Raw genomic sequence first — 16572 nt, 5'->3', positions numbered from 1 at the left:
TTGCTCTTAGAAATTGATATTCAGGGAACATATGAATATCACAGATACTTCTCTGCTATATAATGGTAGTGACTACATCTACATAATATTGAAGACAGGTATATAGGGAATGAAAAGAAGAATATCAAATAATATTATTACTGTTTTTCATACTCTTTCCAATAAACTTCCTTATACTGCTACTAAGGCAGTTTTCATAGAGTTCAAGGAAATGACATTGAAAATCTGCTCCGTGTAACTCATAAACACGAAATAAAATAAGGGATGGAATGTGAGAGAGTGACAGGGAATACAGCCCAAGTCTAGAGTGATAGGGAATGATATAAAGTTAGTGGGCTTACAAACAAAATTTCTTTCAGTACTTTGATGTCTTTGATTCTAAAAGAGGAAACTGCATCCAATAGCATTTTTTCCCCTTTGCAGCACCACCCACTTGTGAGGTCTTGGTTTCACAGTCAAGGATCGACTCTTCACCCTCTGTTATAAGCAGAGAGTCTTAACCACTGGAACACCAAGAAAGTCCCATCCAATTGCATTTTACACAGTATATATGCTGCTGCTAAGTCGCTTCAGTTATGTCCGACTCTGTGCGACCCCATAGATGGCAGCCCACCAGGATCCCCCATCCCTGGGATTCTCCAGGCAAGAATAGTGGAGTGGGTTGCCATTTCCTTCTCCAATGCATGAAAGTGAAAAGTGAAAGTGAAGTTGCTCAGTCGTGTCCGACTCTGTGCAACCCCATGGACTGCAGGCTACCAAGCTCCTCCACCGTGGGATTTTCCGGGCAAGAGTCCTGGGGTGGGGTGCCACTGCCTTCTCCGATGCCTATAGCACTCAGTGTGCCTCCATATGATACTCATTTCATTCTTCTTGGCCTTATAGTAACCATATTAATTGTCATATTCTCCATGAGAGGACCTTCACTGAAGAGGTACTGTGCACCAGACATTTGTGGAATGTTTCTAGCATGTGTTATTTATGATCCTTAAATTGACTCTGTGAGACATAGAGCATCCTCCTCTGTAAGGGCTAGTCAAGAAAACTAAGGTACCGAAAGATTCAGTCACTAGTTCAAGGTCTCATAGTAATTCTCACAAGTGGAATTTAAACTTAAATACATGTAATTCAAAACTCAGATTATTTCCACTTTTGATCGCATCCTGAGGATAGGGACTTTGTTTCTCTCAAAGGAGAGCCCTGTCCACAATATCTGGAACAGCCTCAGTGAACTTTATTTAAGTGAAATGAATTAGGGCAAATATGATAGTGTCATGTAAATAAGACTGGACTAGGAGTCGAGAACTTTGGAATCTAATCATCGTTCAATCACAGATTAACAGTGAACGACTTCACCTTCCCATGCCTTCATGCTTTGGTTCCTCAACTATAAAAGGATGATTCACAGATCATTTTAGTGAGAGCTCAATTTGAGCACAGGTGTGAAGATCACTGGTAAAGCACCCCACCCTCAACCAGATACATTTCTACATTTAATCCAATACTTTTGATCCTCACTCTGGTACAAGCATCCCACTTCTGTGTTACACCTGTTCATAGAATGGTAGCCACAGAGAATTTCCTCTAACAGTATTAAGAGGAGGTCAAAGTTTCTCAGTACAAAATTTGGGATTGTTATTTAGACTAATAATTCTTGGTAATAGGAACTTCCCAATAACTCCCTTGAAAGGTGAAAAGAAACAGAGCGTGTTATTATAGTTAATGCATCCTTCTGTTGCTTACTTTTCTTTAGGGAGGTTTACGTTAGTGCATTCTCAACTATATATATATATATATTTTTTTTTTTTCCCTTAAGCCTGACAGTAATATTAAATAGGCTGGTGTTTTTATGGGATATAACAAACACATTTTCTTTGTTGTAGATATCTCACAAGCATCAACTGGCTTGTTTGAATTGTCATTTTCTCTGACACTGAGCTGCTTCTGGGTTTCTGATATTGTTTCTTCTAGCTCACGGTTTATCAGTCTGGGTGTTCCTTCCTTTGACAGCACAGCATGGAAGGCATGAATGGAAACTATCGTGACTCACCAAAGAATGCAGTAGTTTCCTCTCCCTCCCCCTGCTGGTCTCTAGTTCAGCTTTCTAAAGTTTCAGTTACCCATGGCCAACCATGGTCCAAAAACAATACATGGAAAATTCTGGAAATAGTTTTATAAGTTTTAAATTGTATGCGTTTCCAAGTAGTGTGATAAAATCTCATGTCATCCTGCTCCCCAACCATCAACATCAGCTTCTCCTGACATCCAACCATCCACATTATCGTGGCTTGATGACCCAGGATCACCCAAAGCAGATGATCCTTCTTCTGACATATAGAAGGTCAGTAGTAGCCTGGTTCTGTGTCACAGGGCATATGTCATTCCCTTACTTCATCTCACCACGTATGCATTTTATCATTTCACATCATCACAAGAAGTGTGAGTGCAATAGGATATTTTGGGTGAAAAAAAGAGAGACCACATTTATGTAACTTTTATTATACATATTGTTGTAATCGGTTTTGTTTTATTATTGTTGTTGTTAATTTCTTACTGTACCTAATTCATAAATTAAACTTTATCACAGGTATGTATGTATAGAAAGAAACATAGTATGTAGTGTGTCTGAACAACTTCTGTTTCAAGCATCCATAGGGGGCCTTGGGACATATCCCCCATGAATAAGAGAGGATACCAAAGTGCTCCAACAATGGAAGCTGTTTTTGTTATAGAAGCTCCAGAAGAATTTGCCTAAGAGGACCATCTCTTTGCTGCATTTCTACTTCCTGCTCTGACTTGGACTCCACTTATAATTACATGGTGACTTTAAATGCCATTTTAGAAGATATAGCTAGAGGATTAGAGAGTTTACTAAAATACGCTTTTTTTCCCCTCCTTTTCCACATCCTAAACCTTCACATATTTGAATGCAACATGAAAGCTGGAAATAAATGAACCAAAAAATAAAACTGTTAGTATCTGAGATGAGTGCAATTGTGCAGTAGTTCGAGCATTCTTTGGCATTGCTTTTCTTTGGGATTGGAATGAAAACTGACCTTTTCCAGTCCTGTGGCCACTGCTGAGTGTTCCAAATTTGCTGGCGTATTGAGTGCAGCACTTTCACAGCACCATCTTTTAGGATTTGAAATAACTCAACTGGAATTCCATCACGTCCACTAGCTTTGTTCGTGGTGATGCTTTCTAAGGCCCACTTGACTTCACATTCCAAGATGTCTGGCTCTAAATGAGTGATCACACCATCGTGATTATCTTGGTGGTGAAGATCTTTTTTGTACTGTTCTTCTGGGTATTCTTGCCACCTCTTCTTAATATCTTCTGCTTCTGTTAGGTCCAGACCATTTCTATCCTTTATCGAGCCCATCTTTGCATGAAATATTCCCTTGGTATCTCTAATTTTCTTGAAGAGATCTCTAGTCCTTCCCATTCTGTTGTTTTCCTTTATTTCTTTGCACTGATCGCTGAAGAAGGCTTTCTTATCTCTTCTTGCTATTCTTTGGAACTCTGCATTCAGATGCTTATATCTTTCCTTTTCTCCTTTGCTTTTCACCTCTATTCTTTTCACAGCTATTTGTAAGGCCTCCTCAGACAGCCATTTTGCTTTTTTGCATTTCTTTTCCATGGGGATGGTGTTGATCCCTGTCTCCTATACAATGTCACAAACCCCATTCCATAGTTCATCAGGCACTCTATCAGATCTAGGCCCATAAATTTATTTCTCACTTCCACTGTATAATCATAAGGGATTTGATTAAGATCATACCTGAATGGTCTAGCAGTTTTCCCTACTTACTTCAATTTAAGTCTGAATTTGGCAATAAGGAGCTCATGATCTGAGCCACAGTGCACAATTGCACTCATCTTACATGCTAGTAAAGTAATGCTCAAAATTCTCCAAGCCAGGCTTCAGCAATACGTGAACCGTGAACTCCCTGATGTTCAAGCTGCTTTTAGAAAAGGCAGAGGAACCAAAGATCAAATTGCCAACATCTGCTGGATCATGGAAAAAGCAAGAGAGTTCCAGAAAAACATCTATTTCTACTTTATTGACTATGCCAAAGCCTTTGACTGTGTGGATCACAATAAACTGTGGAAAATTCTGAAAGAGATGGGAATACCAGACCACCTAACCTGCCTCTTGAGAAATCAGTATGCAGGTCAGGAAGCAACAGTTAGAACTGGACATGGAACAACAGACTGGTTCCAAATAGGAAAAGGAGTACGTCAAGGTTGTATATTGTCATTTGCTTATTTAACTTATATGCAGAGTACATCATGATAAACACTGGACTGGAGGAAACACAAGCTGGAATCAAGATTGCCAGGAGAAATATCAATAACCTCAGATATGCAGATGACACCACCCTTATGGCAGAAAGTGAAGAGGAACTAAAGAGCCTCTTGATGAAAGTGAAAGACGAGAGTGAAAAAGTTGGCTTAAAGCTCAACATTCAGAAAATGAAGATCATGGCATCTGGTCCCATCACTTCATGGGAAATAGATGGGGAAACAGTGGAAACAGTGTCAGACTTTATTTTGGGGGGCTCCAAAATTACTGCAGATGGTGACTGTAGCCATGAAATTAAGAGACTCTTACTCCCTGGAAGAAAAGTTATGACCAACCTAGATAACATATTCAAAAGCAGAGACATTACTTTGCTGACTAAGGTCTGTCTAGTCAAGGCTATGGTTTTTCCAGTAGTCATGTATGGATGTGAGAGTTGGACTGTGAAGAAGGCTGAGCACCGAAGAATTGATGCTTTTGAACTGTGGTGTTGGAGAAGACTCTTGAGAGTCCCTTGGACTGCAAGGAGATTCAACCAGTCCATTCTGAAGGAGATCAGCCCTGGGATTTCTTTGGAAGGAATGATGCCAAAGCTGAAACTCCAGTACTTTGGCCACCTCATGCGAAGAGTTGACTTATTGGAAAAGACTTTGTTGCTGAGAGGGATTGGGAGCAGGAGGAGAAGGGGACGACCGAGGATGAGATGTCTGGATGGCATCACTGTCTCGATGGACGTGAATCTGAGTGAACTCTGGGAGTTGGTGATGGACAGGGAGGCCTGGTGTGCTGCGATTCATGGGGTCGCAAAGAGTCGGACACGACTGAGCGACTGAACTGAACTGAACTGAACTAGTATCTGAGATTCAGCCAAATCAAGGAGATATTTTTCCTTACACTAAATAAAAATTTCATATGTTAATTGCTAGGCATATGCCAGCAACTCTGGCCCAAGTATGTTGAAGTTAAATGACTTCAGGTTTTAGAACTTGAAACAACCTCCAAATGAAGGTAAGGCGGGGTCATGCCTTCCTTGCATCAACTAATTCACGTGGCAGAGTGGAACTTTCCTTCGCTTCTACCTGCTTCTCCTTTGTAATGATGCAAAGTGGTTGTTGATTAGTCACTCAGACTGTAGCCCTCCAGATTCCTCTGTCCATGGGATCTCAGGCAAGAATACTGGAGTGGGTTGCCATCTGTCTCTAAGAAAGTGATGTTTAGCCACCAAGAATTTCAAAAGGACCCTGTTGCCAGAATCAGGAAATGAGATTACTTGGCAGCTGATCATCCAGAGAGTACATTTGTGTCGACCATCGATTTCATGTCCATTGTGGAGCATTCCACTTTTAATTCTTTATTTCCAAAATTGCATCTTTCAAGCTGCTGTGATCATACAATGTTTGTGCTGCTATTGTTTAAATTACTATAGTTTCATTCCAGAGTGAGTTCTCTCAAGAAAAGCAAACCTAATTTAAAACCCATTAACAGCAGGCCATTTAGATTTTCTTTTTTTTAATTTAATTTAATTTTTAATTTTTTTAAAATACAAATTTATTTATTTTAATTGGAGGTTAATTACTTTACAATATTGTATTGGTTTTGCCATACATCATTTTCTTAACCCTCACCCCCACCCCCCTCCTCAATGCCATAAGGTTTTAGGAAAGAGAATAAATGAGAAAAGCAGGCCTGAGTGAGTTGGTCTATTGTGACCTGGACAGTCTTATACTTTCCCTATCAAAGTAAGTAAGTTTATTTTTTATTGCACAACCATATACAATATCCTATGCAATTATGTTCACTGTTAATTGTTTTATAGAACAAAAAGATAAAACAATCCATAGTCTAGTGACAGTAATACCGTATTGCAGGGGTCCTAAGTTAAGAAGTAAATGAATGCACAAATTCTACAATAGTCACACAGTGGTATGTTATACAGCATTGAAAATGAACAGACTATTAATATATTAAACAAGATGGGTAAACTTCAGAAATATAATGACTGATTGAAGCAAATTTTAAAAGCTTAGGGTTTGTGGTACCACTTTTATAAAGCTCACAATCAAGCAAAGTAAAGAATATATTATTTATAGATACAGATATGGTAACATTATTGAATAAAAAAGGAACACTGACCATCACATGATTTAGAATAATTATTACTTTTAAAAAGACATCAATGGAAGATGGGAGAAGCACATAGATATTATCAAGACATTGATGATATATATCTTCCTTTTGAATGTATGTAGCGAGTGACACATGGAGGTTACAAATACATATCTCATAAAATACAAAAACAAAATGAACACCTTAAAATCCACTACAAAGTAAAAAAGTTTAAACAGCTGAACCATCTCAAACAAACTTAGGTGTAGATAAATTCAGGAATAAGTGTCAGGTCCATGTAAGGACTCTGGAGTGAAAGATCCATTCCAGGACGCCTCCATTTCTCTCAGAGGCATAAATGCTGACTTGAGGACTGATAACTTTGGCAGTGTAAATGGAGAAGACCTGTAACCACCCAGTGTGGAAGTTCAAAAGGGTAACAGGCAATAAGTCCTTAATCAAGACCAATTTGCCACGTCTCCAAAGTTACTTCAAGACAAATCGATCTTCTTTCTCCATAATAGAGACTATAGTTTTCAATCAACATTCCGTTGGCTGCTTCAATACTATTTCTAGCTAGCTCCAATCCTGGATACTAGATTAAAGGTTTTCTGGCATCCAGTGTCAAAGAATTATATAAACTCTGCCTTTATTCTGTTATGACTCTATAGATATATAGAGGTTATTTAGTGAATACTCTGTTCCACTCTTATTTTATATGTGATGACTCTGAGGTTCAGCTTGTTAGGTGAATTTCTCAAAATCATACAGTCTGTGCTTGAGAAGAAAGGACCACAAGGCTCATTTCCTAACATTCGTGCTTATATTCCATCTGTTTCCCTGTGGTATCCATAATATTGAATTTGTGCTTATTCTACTCTACATTGCTTCTTGGCAAAGTTACCCTACCTTCTCCATGCAATATTCTATGTACTGAGATCTGCACAATTAGGCGTGTACACCTAATTCTACACAATCAAATAAATATTCTGACTTGTTAAGTTAAAGTAGCAACCTACTCCAATAGACCAATACATTTTTCTTCTGTGGTATCATCATCATGAGCCATTGGTAGGCATTCTTTCCAGTGCAGGGCCTGCATAGGAGAGCAGAGGGTGATGGTTCTTTGAAACATATGACCAGGACAGAACCCCAGCCCCATTCTCTGCTAGTCAAACTCAGTCTCGGCACTCAGGTGATGACAGTACATGATAGTTAGGTTCCAAACATAGCATATAACTGAATCTCAAATATTCTATACATAGCAGAATAGGATTGCCAATATGGCCCTACAAAGCAATGAGGTAAAAGATATTAGGCTCATTTTCTGAGATGCTTCTGAATAATCCCACTGAGACCACATATAATGCTCTCTTTCTGCTCTCTGCTTGAGAGGTTTTGTTCTACGTGCCATTTTTGATCAATTTACGTCCATTCACTTATTAGCTTATTTACTCAAATATATATCAAGCTTCTTTATGTTCTGAATACATGTCTTCATTTACAACATTCTGAACACCTAGTTTTATTAAATGCTATATATTAATGAAAATTCAAGTGAGGGTAGGGCACAAAAAGCAAAATGAGTTACAAGACAAAGATGAGCTAGCGATGCTAGAGGAGTACAGCCATCAGCATGGAAGCTAGAGGGAAACTGGCTGCCTCATTTTGGAGGGATCAGTTCACACAGTTCAGTTCAGTTCAGTCACTCAGTCGTGTCCAACTCTTTGTGACCCCATGAGCCACAGCACGCCAGGCCTCCCTGTCCGTCACCAACTCCCAGACTTTACTCAAATTCATGTCCATAGAGTCGGTGATGCCATCCAACCATCTCATCCTCTGTCGTCCCCTTCTCTTCCCACCTTCAATCTTCCCCAGCATCAGAGTCTTTTCTAATGAGTCAGTTCTTCGCATCAGGTGGCCAAAGTATTGGCATTTCAGCTTCAACATCAGTCCTTCCAATGGATATTCAGGACTGATCTCCTTTAGGATGGACTGGTTGGATCTCCTTGCAGTCCAAGGGACTCTCAAGAGTCTTCTCCAACACCACAGTTCAAAAGCATCAATTCTTCGTCGCTCAGCTTTCTTTATAATCCAACTCTCCCATCCATATATGACTACTGAAAAAACCATAGCTTTGACTAGACAGACCTTTGTTGGCAGAGTAATGTCTCTCCTTTTTAATATGCTGTCTAAGTTGGTTGTAACTTTTCTTCCAAGGAGCAAGCATCTTTTAATGCAGTGCTGTCAACACTGAAGTGTTTAAAATCACTACAGTCAACATCTCCAGTGATTTTGGAGCCCAAGAAAGTAAAGTCTGTCACTATTTCCACTGTTTCACCATCTATCTGCCATGAAGTGATGGGACCAGATGCCATGGTCTTAGTTTTCTGACTGTTGAGTTTTATGCCAACTTTTTGACTCCTCTTTTACTTTCATCAAAAGGCTCTTGAGTTCTTCTTCACTCTCTGCCATAAGGGTGGTGTCATCTGCATATCTGAGGTTACTGATATTTCTTCTTGCAATCTTGATTCCAGCTTGTGCTTCATCCAGTCCAGCATTTCTCATGATGTACTCTGCATATAAGTTAAATAAGCAGGGGGACAATATACAGCCTTGACTTATTCGTTTCCCAATTTGGAACCAGTCTGCTGTTCCATGTTCAGTTCTAACTGTTGCTTCTTGACCTGCATACAGATTTCTCAGGAGGCAGGTCAGGTGGACTGGTATTCCCATCTATTGAAAAATTTTCCAGTTTGTTGTTATCCACACAGTAAAGGCTTTGGCATAGTCAATAAAGCAGAAGATGATGTTATTATGGAATTCTCTTGCTTTTTTGATGATCCAACGGATGTTGGCAATTTGATCTCTGGTTCCCCTACCTTTTTTAAAACCAGCTTGAACATCTGGAATTTCACAGTTCACATACTGTTGAAACCTGGTTTGGAGAATTTTGAGCACTGCTTTGCTACTGTATGTGATAGTTTGAACATTCTTTGGCATTACCTTTCTTTGGGATTGGAATGAAAAATGACCTTTTCCAGTCCTTTGGCCACTGCTGAGTTTTCCAAATTTGCTGACATATGCAGATGGTGATTGCGGCCATGAAATTAAAAGATGCTTACTCCTTTGAAGAAAAGTTATGACCAACCCTGACAGCCAATTAAAAAGCAGAAACATTACTTTGTCAACAAAGGTCCATCTAGTCAAGGCTATCGTTTTTCCAGTGGTCATGTATGGATGTGAGAGTTGGACTATAAAGAAATCTGAGCGCCGAAGAATTGATGCTTTTGAACTGTGGTGTTGGAGAAAACTCTTGAGAGTCCCTCGGACTGCAAGGAGATCCAACCAGTCCATCCTAAAAGAGATCAGTCCTGGGTGTTTATTGGAAGGACTGATGTTGAAGCTGAAATGCCAATACTTTGGCCACCTCATGTGAAGAGCTGACTCATTTGAAAAGACCCTGATGCTAGGAAAGATTGAAGGCAGGAGGAGAAGGGGACGACAGAGGATGAGATGGTTGGATGGCATCTCCGACTCGATGGACATGGGTTTGCATGGACTCTGGGAATTGGTGATGGACAGGGAGGCCTGGCGTGCTGTGGCTCATGGGGTTGCAAAGAGTTGGACATGACTGAGTGTCTGAACTAAACTGAGCAGAGTGCAGCACTTCCACAACATCATCTTTTAAGATTTGAAATAGCTCAGCTGGAATTCCATCACCTCCACTAGCTTTGTTCATACTGATGCTTCCTAAGGCCCACTTGACTTCACATTCTAGGATGTCTTGCTCTAGGTGAGTGATCACACCATTGTGATTATCTGGATTGTGAAGATCTTTTTTGTATAGTTATTCTGTGTATTCTCCTGCTTCTGTTAGATACATACCATTTCTGTCCTTTATTGTGCCCATCTTTGCATCTAATGTTCCCTTAGTATTTCTACTTTTCTTGAAGTAATCTCTAGTCTTTCCCATTCTGTTATTTTCCTCTATTTCTTTGCATTAATCACTGAGGAAGGCTTTTTTCTCTCTCCTTGCTATTCTTTGGAACTCTGCATTCAAATGGGTATATCTTTCCTTTTCTCCTTTGCCTTTCATTTCTCTTCTTTTCACAGCTATTTTTAAGGCTTCAGTTCACACAGGAAGCTATATTTGAGGATTAACAAATTTCCAACTCAAGGGAAAAAAGCAGTAAAAAACATGTTTTATGTGTTTTATCTATCTCAGGTTCCATATAAATATATGGATGTGGACATGTTTTGTCTCCAGTCTTTAAAAAATAGAATTAATTACTAGATTTGGGGCTTCCCTGGTGGCTCAAATGGTAAAGAATCTGCCTGCAATGCAGGAGACCTGGGTTCTATCCATGGGTCAGGAAGATCCCCTGGAAAAGAGAATTACTACCTACTCCAGTATTCTTACCTGGGGAACTCCATGAACAGAGGAGCTTGGTGGGCTACAGTCCATGGAGTCACAAACAGTCAGACACAACTGAGTCACTAACACTTTGGGGTGTAAACAGATACAACTTGCAAAATGACAGATTTAGAAGTTAAAAGGAGTAAAAGCTGGATTTTTTTTCCCATATAATACCATGTTTCAGAACTATGAACCACAATATACATTCAAAATGTTGGCTGGTAACCAGCGTGAAAGGTGGCAAATTTAATCATAATGAAAAATTGGATTATTTTTGTTTTTGATGTTTTTTGTTTAAAGCTGTGTCACTATGTTAGGGTGATGAGTGCTGCTTTTTTGGTTTTGTTTTTTGCTTTTTTAAATTTTGTTTCATAGTTTTAAAAATAATGAGAAAATGTTTACCACCTGCTGAACAGTGCAATCATTAGGTTACCTTCACTGTCCGGCTGCTACTGTCTTTGGGTTCAGTTGCATTTCATAAAAGAACACCAGAAACCCTTGAATCCTATCACATAATTACTCCTGTGGAAGGGGAGGGATTATATTCCATTAAATTGTGCTGAGACTGATAGTAATGAGCAATCACAACACCAATGGGAGTTTGTATACCTTTGTCCTCTGGCTTCCTAGACATTTTCTGTCTCAAGAGAATCAGTGTTACTTTGGGGATAAATATAACATTTTTCTCTTGACATTTTTTTTTTGTCATGAGTTTTCAATATATTTAGTAAATATTTACTGAGGGCCAATTAAGTGCCAAGTACTAAGTGCTTAGACAAGTGAAAGGAAAAAAATGAGAATATTTTACCAAAGACAGTTTCTTATTTAGTAATTCTTCATGAATCCCCTTGATTTGGAGGTAACTCCTAGAAGACCTAAAATAATAGCTAAAAGAGATGGCTACAAGGACTGAAAACAGAAGTGGGAAGGATGAAGCCAGAGACAGCTGCTTTTCAGCATAAGCTTTCCTGTTTTCATCCTAAGCTCTTCTGTATCATTTTATTTTTGTTTTTAATATACCATTTTATGTATTATTTTGATATAAAATTAAAACTAAGTGACTAATTCCTTGAAAAAAAGAGCTTTAGGTATTCTTACATACTCAGAATGAGAATGTAGAAGACTATTGCAAGAGAGATTTTATAAAAACTGGAGATATTAGCCTAAAATTTATTAATTTAATAAAGAAAATCACAAAGCATAAGAATTCATGTAATGCTATAAAACTGAAAAGGGTTTAGTTTTGAATTGGTAAATCTAATTTAACTAATAAAATTATCTCTGCTAATCTTTCTTATGATATCAACATCATGGTATCTCTCTGTTGAAACTAACTGAATGGATATTTGTTGAAGCCTTACTATGTCCTTGGCACTGTATTGAATGCTGAAATTGTACTGTTGAACAAAGCAGATGTAATTCTTCTCTTCATGGCATGTATAGTTTATTAGCAAAACTATGATTCAGAGAGATTAATTTCATCCTGTCAACACCAAAATATTGGATTTATTACACAGCAAAAAGCAGACAATGATTGTTTTATGTCTTGAATGATCCAAAAGTACCAACATTTTTCTAAGTTCAAGTGTTAGTTCAGGTCTCTTTAACTTGTACAATTAAAATACACCTATGTTTTGGAACAGAAATCTATAATTTCCCAGTTACCACAAATATGTAATATGATTAAAAATGCAAAATATATATGCCACTTTGTCAAACAGCAAACAGAAAGAATGCTTATACTGTAGTCTACAAATCTGGTGGTCTTTATTATTCCAGGATAAAATATTTGGTCATACAGTTGCTTGCTATGATCACAGTAACAGAAAAATGTCTCAGGCTTATTGGAAGAAATAGTACGTAGCTACTTGTGACCTTTATCAACAGCCCACTATAGGAGAAAACAATACTCTGAGTAAAGTCAGCCAGTCTGTCATCAGAGATGGAAGAGAATATTGTTTGAAAAAGGGAGGTAATCTCTGCCTGAAGCCTGTAATCTGAGTTGACTAAACATCTGTGAATTTTGAACCTCGTGAGCAGTAGAGTCACTTGTTTCTGCAAAGCAGTAGCTTGAGCATGGCTAAGATAGGAGGGCCTCAGCCTTTTTATGGTACATGCCACAAAACCCCACTGCTGGACACTGGGACAAGGAAGGACCATATTACGGACACTGCGTTCTTATATACTGCCCACTGTTATTGAGGGGCACAGACAAACATAGTGGCCAATAAGTGAAAGAAAGATATTTCACGTTTATAAATCACTTCTTCAAAAGAGAAATCATTTCTCAAGATAAGATTTGGAAAGCAGCCTATTTCTAAACCCCCTGTGACTCAAATTGCAAAGGGTTGTCAAAACACTTTGGCTCATCAGGCTGTAATATACAAAATGGTCATGGCACTCTCCTAGAGCATGTTAAACCAACAAAATTAAGCAATTAATCTTTAAGGGTCCTTCAAATGGCATATTTTTCTAAAAGGAAAGAAGTAATATCATCTGCTATATTTATGTTAAAAAGTTAGTGTAAATTAAGACTTGAAATGATTTCAGAACCAACACTAGCATCCTTTTAGCTGATTTTTGTTTAATGGTTTAGCAGTTCCATGGGTTGGATGCTACTTCCCAATTAAGTATATTTATCAACCATATTCATTCCTCTAAAGATTAAAAATTAATGCCTTTGTTCAGTGGGCAATGATTATACATTTCTTTCTACATTTATATTAACTTCATTGTTTATAACTTCTCAGTTATAACAGAGTATTTTCCCATAAAGTTTTTTTCTCTAACATCTAATCAATAATAAAGAACCCTAATAAGTAAAGAAATCATGATCATGAAACACTTTATGGCCAATTAAGGCAAAACCTCTATAGTCTGTAGTTTTGTTTTGTTTTTATTTTCAGTTCAATCCATGTACAGTGACTTCCTTTCTGCTCTAACAAATTATATCAACAATATCAATCTTTTTTCAATTTTATTCTACCTTACAGATCTCTCTGTAATATCTTCCACTATAAGTAGGATAGATAGAGGACAAAATCTACTGACTTTAAATTTAAAAAATGTAAAAGTCAACTAGTCAAATAATGCCAAGTGACTGATCTGAATAGATCAGTATTTCTACAACCTTTTTATTGCCTCCTGCCAAGGGGATGTTTTAAATATTTTTCCTAATTCCACCAATGAATTAATAGCACAGATAGACTGTGTATTTACTTAAAAATCTGGGACATTTTGGAGAGACACAAACCATTGCAATAGCTAAGACTTTTCTGTGCCTCAGGAATGAATTTTTGTCCCCATGGAATGAATGAAAAGAGGCCTCTGATATTTCCACCACAGCATTGTACAATAATTATAATAATGTATTAGATATCTGGTAGTCTAAGACAATAGGTTTACCTGTAAAACAAAATTTCTTTGAAGTTTTATTTAAAACTTCTTATGTAGTTTCCATCCTAAGCCTCTAATAAAGCTGTATTTTCTGTGGTTTATAGTACATTTTCCAAAATCTTTCATTAAAGTAAACCCACTCTGAGAATGTTCCATGCATACCCTGCAGTGTGGTGTACCTCTGCCATATTGTAACACACCTTCCTTTATTATTGATATTCTAGTTCAAAAGTAGTATCACAAGGCGTCAGTTCAGTTCAGTTCAGTTCAGTCGCTCAGTCGTGTCCGACTCTTTGCGACCCCATAAATCGCAGCACGTCAGGCCTCCCTGTCCATCACCAACTCCCGGAGTTCACTCAGACTCACGTCCACCGAGTCCGTGATGCCATCCAGCCATCTCATCCTCTGTTGTCCCCTTCTCCTCCTGCCCCCAATCCCTCCCAGTATCAGAGTCTTTTCCAATGAGTCAGCTCTTCACATGAGGTGGACAAAGTATTGGAGTTTCAGCTTTAGCATCATTCCTTCCAAAGAAATCCCAGGGCTGATCTCCTTCAGAATGGACTGGTTGGATCTCCTTGCAGTCCAAGGGACCCTCAAGAGTCTTCTCCAACACCACAGTTCAAAAGCATCAATTCTTCAGTGCTCAGCCTTCTTCACAGTCCAACTCTCACATCCATACATGACCACAGGAAAAACCATAGCCTTGACTAGACGGGCCTTAGTCGGCAAAGTAATGTCTCTGCTTTTGAATATACTATCTAGGATGGTCATAACTTTTTTTCCAAGGAGTAAGTGTCTTTTAATTTCATGGCTGCAGTCACCATCTACAGTGACTTTGGAGCCCCCGAAAATAAAGTCTGACACTGTTTCCACTGTTTCCCCATCTATTTCCCATGAAGTGATGGGACCAGATGCCATGATCTTTGTTTTCTGAATGTTGGCTTGTGAATTCTTAAATACTACCTATGGATGGCTAAAATGATTCATGCTGACAGAGTTCAACTCAATAGATTTAAAAAAAAAACAGAAAGGTGACTCTTGTGTCTTCATCTTTTTTTAGCTCCTAGCCACTTCTTCCTATCTTTTTTCCACCTAATTTCTGACTTTCCTCTTCAAAAATAACAACAAAAAAAGAGTTTTGCTTCACAAAATATTGGGGCTACCAGTGGAGATTTCAACAGAAACATGAAACCAAAATGTGTGTGCTGGGATAGAGGGCCAGTGATGTCTTTGAAAGTACATCTACCCACCAGATCCGTGTCTCTCTGTCCGAACTGTCTTCATTTCAAGTCTATGTTCAGTCACTTCAGACATGTTCAATTCATTGTGACCCCCTGGACTGTAGCCCACTGGCTTCTCTGTCCATGGGATTCTCCAGGCAAGAATACTGGAGTGGGTTGCCATGCCCTCCTCCAGCAGATCCTCTTGACTCAGGAATCAAACCCAAGTCTCTTGTGACTCCTGCAATGTAGGAGACTTGTGTTTCATCCCTGGGTTGGGAAGACCCCCCTGGAGAAGGGCATGGCTACCTACTCCAGTATACTAGCCTGGAGAATCCCATGGACAGAGGAGCCTGGCAAGCTACAGTCCATGGTGTCTCAAAGAGTTGGACACAACTGAATGACAAACAATTCATTTCAAGATGTTATCATAATAAGATGTATGATGGCCTCATAATATGTTAAAAAAGTTTCAACACTTATTCCTGGAAATCTGATCTTGGGTATGCCATATTACTACACTGATCTCTTACATGTGGTTAATAACAGGTGAAATGCTGTGCACTATACTATACTATACTGATTGCCTTTTGAAGTCATACCTGGAATATATGCCTATTGAAGAGAAATTAAGGGGGAAAAACCAGAGGGATCAAATAATAATAATACTATAAAAAATCATATCATCTTTTTTCATACTACCTAGAGATAAATGATGTGAAGCAACCTCCTTCCAGGTGGATAATATCCTTTCCAGATATTTTAAATTTTTAAATTTTTATTTGAGTCATATTATACTTTACATCCACTTGCTATGGACTGAATGTATCTCCCTCAAAATGCACCCATTGGAGCCTTGATTCCCCAATGTACCTGATTTACAGACAGAACTTTGAAAGAGGCGACTAAGGTTAAATAAGAGTGGGGTCCTAATCCAATAGAATTGTCCTTAAGAGAAAAGGAAGAGACACAAGGAACATACAAGCACAATGAAAAGGACATTTTAGTTCAGAACAAGAAAGCAACATCTGTAAACCAGGAAGGTCCTACTGGAAACCAACACTGCTGGCCCCTTGATCTTGGACTTCCAGCCTCCTGAATTACAAGGAAGTAAATTTCTGCTGTTTAAG

The sequence above is a fragment of the Capricornis sumatraensis genome, chromosome 22, assembly GCF_032405125.1.
Source record: "Capricornis sumatraensis isolate serow.1 chromosome 22, serow.2, whole genome shotgun sequence".
Taxonomy (NCBI): Eukaryota; Metazoa; Chordata; class Mammalia; order Artiodactyla; family Bovidae; genus Capricornis; species Capricornis sumatraensis.
The sequence above is the reverse complement of the archived record's forward strand: the minus strand, read 5'-3'. Positions refer to the sequence as shown.